General features: G+C 40.5%; 1 protein-coding gene across 3 annotated transcripts in view; it reads left to right on the plus strand.

The window, feature by feature from the left end:
* GRM1 (glutamate metabotropic receptor 1) overlaps positions 1-15,118 on the plus strand; it is a 269,345-nt gene that overhangs the window by 171,462 nt on the left and 82,765 nt on the right. The window lies entirely within an intron of this gene.

Below are 15,118 nucleotides of genomic sequence, written 5' to 3' on the forward strand. Positions count from 1 at the left end.
ATTACCAGCAGGATAGTGAGTTTGTGTGTGTGGTTTTTGGGAGGGGGGTGAGGGGGTGAGATAACCTGGATTTGTGCAGGAAATGGCCCAACTTGATTATCATGCACATTGTGTAAAGAGTTGTCACTTTGGATGGGCTATCACCAGCAGGAGAGTGAATTTGTGTGGGGGGGTGGAGGGTGAGAAAACCTGGATTTGTGCTGGAAATGGCCCAACCTGATGATCATTTTAGATAAGCTATTACCAGCAGGACAGTGGGGTGGGAGGAGGTATTGTTTCATATTCTCTGTGTGTATATAAAGTCTGCTGCAGTTTTCACGGTATGCATCCGATGAAGTGAGCTGTAGCTCACGAAAGCTCATGCTCAAATAAATTGGTTAGTCTCTAAGGTGCCACAAGTACTCCTTTTCTTTTTGCCAATACAGACTAACACGGCTGTTACTCTGAAACACATCTAATACTATTTTAATCAAATGTTAAAACAATGATATATTTGATAGTTGAAAAATCCTTCCACATGAATTCAAGCTTTTTCCTCTTACCTTAGTTTTGTGCAATAGTGCTACTCTTATTTTATACGTAGGTTTTCCTTCAGCTATCATTTCACTGTATGTATCTTGCTTTCTGTTAGTGCTATACTGTGTTACTGAAATGAATTTCAAAGTGTCAGCACAGTTTGCTACTTATTGGCTCAATTATTTCTATGCATATAGGGTAAAACTTGTTAAAGATGCACTGTAAGTTATTTACGGCCTTTTAATTAAGGTATGCATTATCTGAGAAGCCTTTAACTTTAAGTAACCTTCACTGGGTAAATTATTATTCATTATTTGTACTATAGTGCCTAGAAGTCTCAGTCATGGACCAGGCCCCCATTGTGCTAACACAGAGCAAAAAGACAGTCTCTGCTTTCAGCTAAGTATAAGACAAAAGACAACAGATGGATACAGACAGAGAGGGGAGTACGAGGAAACAGGGACACAGTCTTTGTAGCATGACCGGCAGTGGTAAAAGAACATATTTGTATAAGAATTCTTTGTTAATTATTGAGTAAAACTAGTATTTCTAAAAGTTCTCCAACTCAGTTTGGCCGCTGGTTGTGGCTACTTTCTTCCCGGAGATAGCTAGATGGTAACTTTATTTAATCAAAGGTTTTATTATAGGTGGTGAGACAGGACAGCTGTAGTCTTGTTTTATTGCCGATAAAGCTGCAGGATATCTTTAGGTTTTAAAAAGAGAGAGAGACTTAATCAAGTGTTTATCTATGATAAATCATAAATGTAACTAGTGGAAGAAGCCATTGATTGCCAGATAACAGTCTCAGCTCTTGGTCTTTTATCAAGTGTTTCTGGATCTGGAAGAAAGCAGCTGCAAATTTCTGGTAACTCATATTTGCCAAAATACTTTCTTGTTGGACCAGATTGTTGATCCTCCTGGCACTCAAAGATACAATCTCACAAAATAAATTTTAAGACCCACAAGATATCCCATTGATAAATAAGGCACTCATCAAATAAAGCATATGCAGCTATTACCTTTGTAAGCAGCATAGACATGCAGATATGTTAATATTATATCATGGAACAGCAAGTAGTGTAGCTGGGTTCAGGGTCAATTTTTGTATTTATAATTTCCATGATGGGTTTTAACAATTAAAATATCAATGTATGGACTAAAATAATGTGCACTCTCTGGATAGCTCCACCACATTCAGCCTCCTCTGTTACAGAATTGAACCACCAGAGCCATAATCTGTGCTCTGACATTCAGTAGGCATATACCTGACCATTCCTCAGTATGAATTCAGTGAATGCTTTGAAATCCTATAAATCCAGTGGTTGGGAAAAAGAAGTGCACAAAAATAAAATGTATTGATTTTGTTTTTGTACATAAGACTTGTGTGCAGGCTATGCAATAGAGTAGTCAGCCTAGATATAACACTTTTCAATAAATCAGTAAGGAAACCAGGTGACATAATCCAGGTAACTGATCTGAAGAGAAGGCTGATACAAGTGCCTTTACTCAAACTCTTACTTAGTCAGGTTTTTTTCCGTTGGATTGTGTTTTCCCTTTTTTATCTGACTCTTCTCTAATCTGTGATACTGAGATTGCCAGTTTTCAGGTTGTCATTAGCCCTTCAATCTAGGAGCAAAGGATGTCTGTAAGTTACTACCACAACAACAAGAACAAAGACCAAATCTAGCTTCAGAACAGAGAGCCCTTTATGCACAAAACATGTATCAGAAGGGTTTACTGAACAGGGACTCTGCTACCACCTCCGCACACACCCTACACCAGGACTTGTGAAAGGGCCTAAGACTGTACTACACAGTTCCTGCACTCCCCTAGCCAGGTAAGCGGCTTTCACAGCATGTTTACACTGCTATAGCACAATGCAGGGACCATAGTGGAAGGGAGACTCCACCCCCAAGTATCCAGATACTTTCAAGCCATTAGCAACTCTAGCCACTGGGCACCTGGGTCCAACTCTGCCTGTGGAACCTGTGGTAGTTCCTGTTGGTGCCAGGGACATGTGGGAAACTTGGAGCCAGCAGAGAGGGATAAGGTGGGGAGAGGGAGTGCTCTTGCTGGAGCGCAGCCAGCATCCTTGTCCGGTGTTCTGTCCAGTGGGTCCTCTGGCCAGAACCCGCAGCAGGCTTCTCTCAGCACCAGGGCCTGGCAGAAGCCTTGAGCAAATGGTGAGGGATAAGGATTTTAGGTAGAGCGGGAGGGAGGAGGAAGCAGGGCTCGATGTGGAGCACAGAGGGAGGGGGAGCAGGGCTGGATGTCATGTAGTGGACCTATTAAATTGGGGGCTACATCCAGCTCTGTCAAAAATTGTCTTTGATGGTGGGTGGGGCCAGCTTGCCCTCTTAGATTTGAAGTGGCTCTAGCCATTCCCTCCAGCATGATATTTTCTGGGTCAGGCAGCGGCTTCCTACTGGCCATCCTGCCCACTCAGTGCTGAAGCAGCTCCAGCTGCCCTGACCCCCCTGCAAGTGAAGGGTGACTCCAATATCAGCTGCCTGGTGACACTACTGTCCTGTGTCATCGGTCCCTGGTAGTTCAATCTCATAAAGACAAAGGGCAAAGTCAACCCTGCCAGAAGCAAACCTGTGGTTTCAGGAAGTCTATGTCACAGGCAGGGCATGGGTAGATAAGCCTAGTGGGTAAAGCTGCAGTCAGCCCTAGTGTATAGGGCTGGAGCCAAGGGGCAGAGCCAGGATCAGAAGTCAAGAACCAAAGCAACAGAGAAGGGTCTATCATAGCAGCCATCTGGGGATCCACCTAATTGCACAGACAACATCCTGGTGCCCTCTCCACCGCCTAAATAGTGCTCCTGGACTTCTCAGGGACCTAGGAGCACTGCCAATCAGGCCCTCTGTGGGTGGCCCAGCCTGTGGTGCTTGGCTCATGGCTCATAGATCAGTGATCTGCCAGAGCAGTTGAGTGGCCATATGGATGCAGCAGACCCTCAGGGACTGGCAGCCCTAGGTTCTAGAGCTGTGACTCCTCACAACCTAGTTATTCCAGACCTAAGGTTTCACCTGCGATAGTATTATCATCAGTGAAATAAGGTGGAACAAATGCTATAATAATGTTTTTCCCTCATGGAGGGAGTAAGGCACTCCAATATAAATGTTTCTTAGACTTTGGGAAGTAAATGTTAGTGATATCTGAGGAGCTCTACATACTTAATAACACTTCAGAGAGCTGAATACTTGATTTGCTAATTTCTAGCAATCCATTCAAGCAGAAGGAGCTCACGTAAGGGAATTCTGTAGAGATGAAGGTGTTTCCGCTTGTGGGTAGAATATATATTACTCACCAGTCTGAGCGCAATTAACAAAATATTTTTTTTAAAGTTGGATCTCTTTTAAATATTGAGGGTCTAGGTGAGGAGGAGGGGGTTGGTTTTTTAAATGACTGTTAAAGGGAGAGAATAATAGCAATGGTAGCAATGGGAAACAAACTGTAGTGAAGGTAATTATGTATCTTTTCTTGTTCTTATGATTTAGAACTTAATTTAAACCAATATTAGCCTATATTAAATGTAACTGTATTTCATTCCTGACTATTCTTCAGGCTTTTACAGGATCAAGGAAATTTAATGTGGGAAAAAGACCAATTAGGCTATCTAGTCCCTCCCTTGCCAATATCAGATTGTTCTCTGCTTTGTCCAATTTTTAAATGAGGTTTCCATCACTTTCTTCTTTAGTCCTCAGGATCGCCTGACCACACACTTATAATTGTGAACTAATATTCAAATGTTTTGTGATATAAACCAATGGATTGAGATAAGACAATTTAATTCATTGCACTCAGGATCCGTAAGCAAGATTGAAACACAGATCTCCAGAGAAGCTAGGCTAATGAAATAACTTACATTTACTGTTCTCTTTCTATTCTATTTCCCGCTGCTTTGATGACCTTCATTAGACATTTGAAGTATTGCATTTTGTTAAGTATTTAAAATATAACACAAACGGACCATTTTTGACTTGTGTGTTCAATCCAGCAATTTCATATTGCATGATCACTATGAAAGCTTCATTACCATTGATACTGAGACCAACATTTTCCAACATGAATGCCTAAAATTAGGCTCCTAAATCTATGTTTAGGGACCTAAATAAAAGTGGCCTGATTTTCAGAATTGCTGAATCTCCCAGAACTCCCACTGAGGTCAATGGCATCTACAGCAGTTTACTTATTAATCAAGCCACCTAATTAGGTACCTAAATATGGATTTGGGTTCCTAATTTAGGCACCCAAGTTTGAAAATGTTGCCCTACATTTTGAAAGCGACAGCATGGTTACAGAACTCTGAGTCCTCTCCCCTTCAAATAAAGCCTCAAATGTAATGTGAAAAGCATGACATTAGTTTAATCAGTTCTAATTCAGTCTGTTTCTGGTGGATTTGTATATTATCACTGTGTTTTGTAGTAACACTTCTATCTGTGTCTGGTGTATAGGTTTACTTTGTTACTAATGTATAGTCATAATTAAAACTGGGCAGGCATTTTTTTTATTTTTAAATAATTTCACTTTAACTACGTTTATGCAATTAACAAGGCAGTCTGTCCCCTTTAAGAATATTTGTGGTCCATTGTCTGCCAGCCATGTATCCAAGGGCTGGTTCCCTTAAGAACAGTTGTTCTGAGACTTTTAGTGTCCTGGAAGGATCAAAGGACCAAGCTGGGAGTGGGGATCAGGACACAGAGCCATGTGACTGATTATATGAGGAAGGCAAGAAATACAAAGGTTGGATCTGTTTCTCAGTCAAGGACGGGGATGGGAAAGACCTGGTGTAGGACTGGGGTCTGGAGTGGAGCCAATGGGACCACCTGCCCAGAGGGAGTAGGGCAGGATCCCATAAAGGGTCTGGTAGAGTAATGGGGGACTTGTGAGAGGCACAGGAAAAGCACGATAGTCCAAAGGGACTCCATACGGATGTCTGTTACCATAAGAAGCTCTGAAACCAGCAATAGCTATGGAGTCTTGGGTAAGAGGCCAAATGAACTGGGGAAACCAAGGTACAGAGGTGTCTTGGAAAGACTAAAAGGACATGGGTAATCCTGCTGAAAGGGTGAAGAATTTAATACATTTATGTCTAATAAACAGCCCCAAGAAAGGGAAACATGAACTGCAACACAGGGAATGAGTTAATTGGAGAGTCACAGGGGAAACTGAGGCTGAAGTGATGGTGGTGCCATAGCTGTGTGCTGTGTGGCTTGTGCTGACTATAGCAACCAACAACCCCCTTTGTGTTCATTTTTGGTGAATCTTCTAGTAAAAGTGCTCCACTAACACCATTACTTCTGAAAAGCGATTGTGAAGCTTGACTAGCCAATTTTTGTCAAATGTGAATTTTAAATCGGAAAACTAAATAATAAATGTGACCGAATGCCCCCGTGTAGTCACGTCGTCATAATGTGGATTTCAAATATTACATTCCAATTTCAAAATGTATGTTCTTGTTGATTAGGTTTAAAAGTTATCCAGGTAGGGAACAGAGAAAATATCAGATGAAATGATATTGCTGAACAGAGGATGAACTGCACATTTCAAATTCAAATATGTACTGATCAGTAATGATCTGCAGATCAAGAATTATTGGCTGAAAAAATTAAGTAATTTCAAATAATGAATAGCACACTTCCAATCTTTGTAGACTGTTTTGCACATAGAGCAATTTAGAAGAAAAATTAGTCAATTATTTGTCCCATTCTAGTCCTAATAATTTTTATTTGTCTCCGTGGAAGGGACTGGAATCAGTTTGGTTTGTCTTCTGTGCCACCAGTTTCTAGAATACACATCATCTAATGTTTTATTAGCTAGTCTTCGCTTTTCCAGTTGCTTAAATTACAGTAACAAATTGTTAACCGTAAACTTTTTCCATTTTGATGGATTTCCCAAGATTAGAGTTGGTATTGGATTTTTGCTGCTTTCTGATTTTGTTTCTGTCATTTGATTTGAATCATAGAATCATAGAATATCAGGGTTGGAAGGGACCCCAGAAGGTCATCTAGTCCAACCCCCTGCTCAAAGCAGGACCAATTCCCAGTTAAATCATCCCAGCCAGGGCTTTGTCAAGCCTGACCTTAAAAACCTCTAAGGAAGGAGATTCTACCACCTCCCTAGGTAACGCAATAGAATCATAGAATTCATTGAATATATCCATTAATTAGAACTGGATATTTGACCTGAGGTAATAGGCCATGGGCATTTGGTATTAGTTTCTTTAACAATCCCATCCATTTTTCAGTGGGTAATCACAATATTTCATCCTCTGTGTTTCAGTAGCCCAGCAGGATCAAATATGGATCTTATTGATTATCCACTGCCTTTTGAAGCAGGTTCTTAACTATCTGTACAGCTTCCTCAGCTAGTTTATAAGATGCAGGATAGTGTGGTCTGGAATTATTTGCCCCAGGTTTTCAGCAAACACAATTGGCTTGTGCATTACTACAGTTGCATTTACAATGGTACTAATCACTCATGGGTGCAGCAGTGAAAATGTTGACAAATATGTATGAACTGACATTTCTTTGCAACTGCTGGAACATGCTACTAGCTTATGGTGGACTGTCATTTAAAAGTTTGTCTCAGATGCCAGGAAATGGAAATCGATTGTCTCCAAATAATGACCGTCTCTCTTCTGTTGTTTTCTAATTAATTAATCTCAAAGTATAGCAATTAGAATAGTCAGCCAGAATTGGCTAAACAATAAGCCTTAAAAGTTAAGAAATCCTACCTTTGCCAAATTTGTTCTGGAATGTTGTACAGATGTTAGGTATTCTGTGACTCACATTTGTCACATCTATCACACTTTGAGACTAGATCTGTGGTGCTTGTATTCATATCTCTCAAAAAATAGTATGTCTTTGTTTGGTCTTTTCTATGCCAAGATGCACACTGTACGTCTAATATTTCTACCAATGCTTATGTTTCTGTTGTTGTTTTTAAATGTATTGCACAGTTATTTTATCATGATAACTTCAAAAGTGGTTAGCATCAAAACAAAGCAATGAGTAATCTTCCTTCCAGCCTTGTAAAACATACAATTGTGGATCTGTAAAACCAGGGGCTTGTGGAGGAATTTAAATCTGACCACTTTTTGAGGGGCATATCAAACACACACTTATAATACGCATTAAACAATATCAGCACACGCACATACACCATAGGCATAGAAATAAACAGCTGTACACTCACCATTTCAGTGAAATCAAACTGGAAGGAATTATAAATGTATAGGGCCAATTTCTATAACTTGCATATGGGCCTGTAATGAGGTGACATGAAGCTGCACCTCCCTAAAGGCGGCTTGGGGGAGGATTGTGTGGAAGGACACACAATCCCTCCTGGAGCTCCCTGACATGGAGGAGTGCATTACACTCCCCTTTCTAAGCCCTAATCAGCCATGCTGGCCAGTTCAAGGGCAGGGGCAGGACCTCTCAACTCCATTTGTAGTGACTTGCACCCTCGAGGGATTGAAGTGGTGCATGACGTTTTCATAGGTGGAGACATCAAGGAAAGGATCATTGTGCCCTCCTGCACAGGCACAGGGCATAGTCTCACTGCGTCTGATTAATTAGTGAGTCAGCAACTTCTGACACCAATTCCCCTCATGGATGTTTCAGCTTTACTTGTGGCACTGTTGTACTAGGTGTGCAAGTCTCATTTCGTAGAACTTTTGCCACTAAGCTCTTAAATCCATAACGAGCTCCAGCATTGGAAATTTTTAAATCAAGATTGAATTGGAGCGTGTCTTTCCTGAATTAATTCCTGTTTGGATGTTTTTCTGAAAGTCCCATGGCCAGTGTTACAGACTTGGAATCGATGCTTACATAATGTAATATGGGAGATTGAGAGAGTAAATTTACGTATATTTTTTTTCACTGCTTCTGTGACCCAGTGAGAGAGAACCCTGCTTGCACTTAAATCTGTTTTTCCTCCCTTTGAAAACTAAAGGATAATGTGGATATCCTGAAAGAACCTGCCAAATGTTTTTGAGGATGCTTTTGGTGCCCAGCTGTTTAAGTTGGTCTAAAATGGATATCAAGCTTGTTACCTTTAGGCATCAGTCATCTGTCGCAAATGTGTACAAATGAAGCAAATATGGTATTTTCTGAAGGTTAAGTACCTATTTTTGGCAAGAATCAGAGTTACACTCTGGTCTGCTTTAAACACAGAATTTATCATCTCGGAGGAGGAGGAGAGAGAAAGTGTAGTTTAAAAAGTGAAACCCCTCTAAATTCAAGCAACTGAATCCAGGAACTAGAAGAGATATTAGGTATTCATTCAACTTTGCTAGTAAAAATAATATATACTCCAGCATGTACAAATATCTTGGATAGGTAACTTCTCTTTCAGGAGTTCAATTGAAAGACCTGCATTTCAGTTGCTTCCTATTTTCTTTGAAGCTTAGTTTAAAAAAAAAAAAAGACACTATTATAATCGTGGTTAAATGGCAACATTTTCCAATGGTTACTATGCAGTTATCTGAGAGTACCTAATATTTCTGCGTACTTAGAATAGAAAATATCAAGAGTGTCACTACTACTGCTTCTCCTTCTTCCCCTTTCCCAGCTAACTGAGACTGGTTGCTGGGATCAGTCTTTTCCAGGCTCACGCCTCCTCCATCCATCCTCCTTTACACCATCTAACCCACTCTTTTGTTGGGCATCCTCTTGATCTCTGCCCATGAATGCTAATCTCAAATGCCTCCCCAACAGGATTCACTTCATATACTCTTCGTACATGCCCATGCCATCTCAGGCTCCCCTCTGCAGCTTCTCTCTGAACCACAGACATAGGTCTCACTCCTGATGACCTCATGCAACATGCGATCCAGCAAGGTCACCCCTTACTGTCCTCCAGCGTCTTATTTCAGTGGCATCAAGTCTTCTCAAGTGCCTCTCTTTGGTTGCCTATATCTCTGATCCTTACAGAAGAGCTGGTTTTATCATGGTTTTGCATGTCCTTGATTTAGTTTAAGCATCCAGTTGTCATGAATCACTACAGTTGTCCTGTCCAGTTGTTCATGAATCACTAGACTTTCCCCATGGTCAGCAGCTTTACTTGCCGTCCTATATCAATTTCTCCATTTGCAGCTAACCAGTCCCCAATGTACTTAAAAGCAGAAATCTGATTTAGGCACTGGCTATCAATGCTGAGAGGAGTGTTACTATAATTCTGCCTTAGCTTTTAAGGGGGAAATAGATCTAACATAATTGCATTAATGTTAGAGAGTCTATCAGCTTGGGAAAATAAGAACAATTTGGAATATGGAAATGAAAGTAAGTGAGAGAGGTTTCATTTCCAGACAGCTTGCAAATGAAGCCTGCAGCCTTCCTAACTTCATTTAAGCTTCACGAGCACTACAAGATTTCAAAAGTTTAGTATGTTTTAAAACTCAGGGCAGAGTCTGCAGATTGCAGAATGTTGTCACCCAGAAGAAAGCTGTGCTTACTGTGTTCTTGCCAAAGGACCGACCTGCTTGATGAACTATGGAGAGTGTTGTATTTTGTTTAGGTTGGTGATATGCCATGCAGAAGGCCACCTGCAGGGCTAAAGAAAATATCCCATTTTTAAATAACTGATCCTTTTACAGCTTTGACAGGTAAGGGAGTTTCAACCAATCAAAAAGATAATAAACATGCAATACCAATGACTGGGCTGTTTTATCTGTAGTATAGTTTTTTTTAGATAGTAGCTAAATAACCTATCTTCCCTCCCTTGTTCTCTGACTTCTTTCAGTAATCACATGAACTCATCTCACCCTCTCAGCATAATCAGTTTTCTTCTCAACCTGCTTACCTGCTGCCCAGGAAGTGACATCAAGTAGGAAGAAGACAGGTAAACTGTTACATCAAGGGACTACTCTTGTTGCTCGAAGACTACAAGGACAATAAAAAGACTCATTGTCTGGGATCAGAGCCCAAGCTCATACTAAATATTTATTATCAGGGTTTGATAGCAGTTTGCATACTTATTAGTAAAACTTCACAACAGCCTGGCAAGGTAGATAAATATTTTTTTTATGTCACAGATGCTAAACTGAGCCATGGACATTCCAAAGTCACAGAGACAGTCAGTGACTATCAGCAAGAGAGCCTTTAACCCCGGGCTCTCAATCCCCTGCTCTAATCACTAGATGGCAATCCCGCCCTTCCCTTTCATATTCGGGTAGTTACAGCTAGAGTTGGCTCTTCCATCTAACAGAACAAGCAGTAGCTTGGAAAACCAAAATATTAAGAAAAGGAAAAGATTTGGTAGTTGAGCATACAACTGCAGGCTGGAAGAGATGGACAAGTAGTGGTCTGCACAGAGAAGAACCTTTTGTCCCAACAATCTAATCCCTCTGTGTTATTCTGACTATATTTGAGTGATTGACATAATTTCTTCAGAGGTTGCTACTCTAAAAACTACCTCTCAGTACACTTTGGACATGAAGATCTAATTGGGGCTTTATTGTTGTTGTTAGTAATGAATTGGATGCATTTAAGAATTTAAAAAAGAAATTTGATACGATGAGCATTTGTTGTAGAGAATAATGTACTTTCTCTACACTAATATGCATTTCTTGTATTAATCACACTAAAATAACGTAGTATCTATAGAACTCCCATCACAATAACAATGGAAAACTTAGAACATTAATATTTTTATTGGTCTGTTCATAGAGTTATCCCTGTGTCATACATATATATCTTATACTATCTAAAACAGATCATAAAATATTAATAATTTTAAAGGATTCCCACTGTTATTGCAATATGAATTCTGTAGATACTAGGATACTTTAATACAAGAAATGCACACTTGCATAAGCACATATATAGAGAGATATAAAAATGTACTTTATACTAGTGTGCACTTTGTGTGTGTGTGTGTATCTTACATTATATAAAATTGGGATACATCCATGAACAGATGAATATATTTAATGGTGTAAGAGTGGAAGAACTGGTGATGCATGTAAAACGTATTAGAAGGACTGGGTTACTTTTAGGATTAACTGTTGATGGGTACACAGAAAGGAAGGAGTTTTAAGGAATTAACAACTAACAGAGAAATGTGGGGTGGCCAACCTTTTCTGATCTACGTGCCTGAAGATAAGATCTTAAATCCATATTTAGGCACCTAAATAAAAGAGGCTTGCTTCTTTTTAAAGGTGCAGAATACGCAGTAATTTCATTAAATCAATGGAGGATACAGGTGTCAGTACCTTTCATAACTGGGCAACTTTTATTTAGATGCCTAAATAATGATTTATGGGTCTAACGCTAGGCACCAGGTTTGAAAATTTTGGAGGGTGACTTTCTAGAGGGCTGGCTTAAAAAAGAGGGTAGAGAAAGAAAAAGTATTTTAGCGAGACTTTCCACCAGTCATTTTTTTCTGATTATATTGTTGCCACAATGGGAGGTCAATGTATTTACCCTACAAACATGTATATCCGATCCTCGGTGATGCGCGGAGTTCATGTTGCACAGTGTTGTTGCTGCTGCAGCGTTAAGGCTCCTAACTGCTGCTGTTTCTGGAGCTCCGATGTCAGCTGCGCTAGCAGAGAATGCCGCTTCCCGATTCACCAGACCTCCGTCTTATCCATAAAGACAGCCTGCGGGCTTGGTTTGGTGGTGAAGTGGCTCGGTCAGGTTTATTGCCGACATAGCGCTGTACGAGCACCCCATAACAGCGACAGGTACGTTAACACACAGGAGGGCAAAGTTGCCCCTCCTATGACTTCTCCTTTCACGCATCAATACAAACAAGTTACAGATTTAATAATTTTATTAAGATGATGTTGAAGTAAAAAGAAAACGGTACAGAGTTTAAGCATAGAAGTTTCTGGTTATCAGGGAATAAGGTACAGATTATAAGCGAAATTCGGTTTAGGAACGGGTGGCGTAAAGAATACATAATCTGCAATCTCCCCGATTGGGGGTAAAAGTTTAACGGGTCAAAGTAAAACTTTGACATTAAGACAAAACAGACATTAAGATATGGGGGTGTGTTGTCCTTATAATGGCTATAATGGTTCAGGTGTGGAGTGTAATGAGTGGATACGATGATGAGGATGAATCTACCTTCATTTGGTGGGATTTAATGTTCAGTGAGTTTATGGTTCCAGTTCATATGGTCCAATGGAAAAAGTCTCTCAGTCCCTTTCCCATAGTTGGTGCACGATGTCGTACCGGCTCACACCTCCTGGTACTGTCGGTGGCCGGTGATGTGTTCGATGTAGATGTCCCTGGACCATCGGCTGGTGTCTGAGACCATGAGGCACCACATGAGCCGTGGGTAGCGTCGACCGATCCCACAGGTCCACAGCACACGCTCGTTGCAGGGGTCCCAAGCACCCAGGGCTCCGAATTACATTTCAGACATTGTTAGTTACCACCCTTATCCTTGTACCTGCTCACTGGAACAAAACATCCTTATCCATTATCCTGTCATCCCATCCTTACCTGAGGGATTGGTGTGTTCCTCTTGGGATTTTGTTTACATAATTGCCTGATAGACCTGTGTTTTTGAACCATCCTCTCCAGTCAAGAATCTGTTTAGTTTGGTGTTGGCTAATACCTAATGTGGCGTTATTTTGCCAAGACCAGGCCCACTCTGGTTCACAGCCTTTGGTTCACACTGTTCACTATGTCTAGGACTTCAGGAAGGCCTACAGTGTGAAATCTTAAGATATTTGTAGGTTGTTACTTCCCATTATTTTCAGATACATTATGTAGCCAGCACATCACTCCTTGCATCAGATACTCAAGAGGAGCTAGCTGGATAGTACTTGCACAAACCAGTGTAGTAATGTCAATGCAGCATTTGACTGTCCAGGAGAGAGCATGAGGAGTCTGCCTCCCAGAGCTCCCCGCTAGATGGGGAAGCATGCACATTGTTCCACTGCTTCATGGGGTACTGCACATTTTGGTACATGGGGGAGAGAGGAGGTAGACAACCGAGCCATGGCTCCACTTCATCCCTGCCCCTGTGCAGGTTCATACTCCTCTAGGGGAATTAGGAGGGAGCTGTCCCAGAACCCTTGTCAACACAGGAGCTGGAATTGTGCCATGTCCTTGCATAGGCCAGCGCAACTTGGAAGACTCCTTGTTGTCTAACTGCACACCATACAAGGATCTAGCCCTTACTGTGCTTCCAAAATAGTTCAATTTTTTTATAGTGCATTTGCACATACCCTAATCTTAGACATCCTCACTCAAGTAGCTGAAATGGATTCTGATTAGGGCTGTCGATTAATTGTGGTTAACTCATGCGATTAACTCAAAAAAATTAATCACAAGTAATCGCAGTTTAAATCGCACTGTTAAACAATAGAATCCCAAATGAAATTTATTAAATATTTTGGATGTTTTTCTACATTTTCAAATATATTGATTTCAATTACAACACAGAACACAAAGTGTACAGTGCTCACTTGATATTATTATTCTTTTATTACAAATATTTGCACTGTCAAAATGATAAACAAAAGAAATAGTATTTTTCTGTTCACCTAATACAAGTACTGAAGTGCAATCTCTTTATCATTAAAGTGCAACTTACAAATGTAGATGTTTTTGGTTACATATTTGCACTCCAAAACATAACAGTGTAAAACTTTAGACCCTACAAGTCCACTCGGTCCTACTTCTTGTTCAGCCAATCACTAAGACAAACAAGTTTGTTTACATTTATGAGAGATAATGCTGCTGGCTTCTTATTTACAGTGTCACCTGAAAGTGAGAATAGACGTTCGCATGGCACTTTTGTAGCCAGCATTGCAAGTTATTTACATGCCAGATATGCTAAACATTCGTATGTCCCTTCATGCTTCAGTCACCATTCAAGAGGACATGCTTCCGTGCTGAAGATGTTCGTTAAAAAAAAATGCATTAATTAAATTTGTGACTCAAATCCTTGGGGAAGAACTGTATGGCTCCTGCTCTGTTTTACCCGCATTCTGCCATATATTTCATTTTAAAGCAGTCTTGCATGATGACCCAGCACATGTTGTTCATTTTAAGAACATTTTCACTGCAGATTTGACAAAATGCAAAGAAGGTACCCATGTGAGATTTCTAAAGATAGCTACAACACTTGACCCAAGGTTTAAGAATCTGAAGTGCCTTCCAAAATCTGAGAGGGACGAGGTGTGGAGAATGAGAAGTCTTAAAAGAGCAACACTCTGATGTGGAAACTATAGAACCTGAACCACCAAAAAAGAAAATCAGCCTTCTGCTGGTGGCTTACTCAGATGATGAAAACGAACATGCATCAATCTGCACTGCTTTGGATAGTTATCTAGCTGAATCTGTCATCAGCATGGCCGCATGTCCTCTGGAATGGTGGTTGAAGCATGAAGGGACATGTGAATCTTTAGCACATCTTGCACATAAATATCTTGTGACGCCGGCTACAACAGTGCCATGTGAATGCCTGTTCTCACTTTCAGGTGACATTGTAAACAAGAAGCGGGCAGCATTATCTCCTGCAAATGTAAACAGACTTGTTTGTCTGAGCAATTGGCTGCACAAAAAGTAGGACTGAGTGAACTTGTAGGCTCTAAAATTTTACACTGTTTTATTTTTGAATGCATTTTTTGTAC

The sequence above is a fragment of the Lepidochelys olivacea genome (genome assembly GCF_965140295.1).
Source record: "Lepidochelys olivacea isolate rLepOli2 genome assembly, chromosome: 3".
NCBI lineage: Eukaryota > Metazoa > Chordata > Testudines > Cheloniidae > Lepidochelys > Lepidochelys olivacea.